We start from the raw sequence: 791 nt of genomic DNA, 5'->3' as shown, positions 1-791 counted from the left end.
CAGTCTTCGCTCCTCTGGAGTTCTGTGGTAGGTGGCTGGCTGTTGTTCTTCCCGGGTCTCTTCCAGGCCCCTCTCGCGGTGGAACCCCGTCTGGCAGCGGCGTTCTCCTGTCTGGCGGTGTCGCTCTCGCTGGCGCTGCGTCGCTCTCCTACATGCTTTCTTATGTAAGTAAAAACTGCAGAGCCATGGCAATCTGAACGAACCACTACACCACCTGACTCATGGTACTGCCAGAAAAGCAGACCCTGGTCTTTCTGTTTGTTGAGCTTTGGGTAAAGATCATCTCCTTCACAGAAGCCCATGACAATATATACCTTCCTCTCTTTCACAGGACTCCATGTAGGTGATAATGTTAAGGTGCTTCAGTTGAGGCAAGAGCCGAGATTCCTGCTGAGCAGGGCAGCTTGGCACTCTCAGCTGGAGACATATCAGAGGTTGATGACATACTGCCCGCCATCCCACTGATGCTTCACAAGCATTGCCTCCCCAGAGTTGCCTCTGTTTTTGACTCTTAGGTAGCCGTAGGCAGCCAGGTACATATTCCCATCACGACTCAAGGTTGGGATGCAGCAATAGCAGTGGGCCGTGGCAGGAGACCCTTATGGGACTGAGGCAGCACTCACTGCAGTGGCTGCACGCCCATCCCCACAGGCAAGAAGAGACCACTATGACTCTGCTGCCATAGTGATAACACAAATGCTTTTTTTTAAGAAACACAAATCGTAACTGAACACATGTACCTCAACTACACAGGAATTTGTATGATTACATCTGTGGACCAGCCTGGACTT

General features: G+C 51.5%; 1 pseudogene; it reads right to left on the bottom strand.

Moving 5' to 3' along the window:
• LOC102875165 overlaps positions 1-539 on the bottom strand; it is an 8,097-nt pseudogene extending 7,558 nt beyond the window's left edge.
• Between the last annotated feature and the right edge of the window lie 252 nt (positions 540-791).

Source organism: Elephantulus edwardii, unplaced genomic scaffold (genome assembly GCF_000299155.1).
Source record: "Elephantulus edwardii isolate Elephantulus edwardi_28Jun2011 unplaced genomic scaffold, EleEdw1.0 scaffold00160, whole genome shotgun sequence".
NCBI lineage: Eukaryota > Metazoa > Chordata > Mammalia > Macroscelidea > Macroscelididae > Elephantulus > Elephantulus edwardii.
Note: the sequence above shows the minus strand (reverse complement) of the source record. Positions and strands in the feature narration are given on the sequence as shown.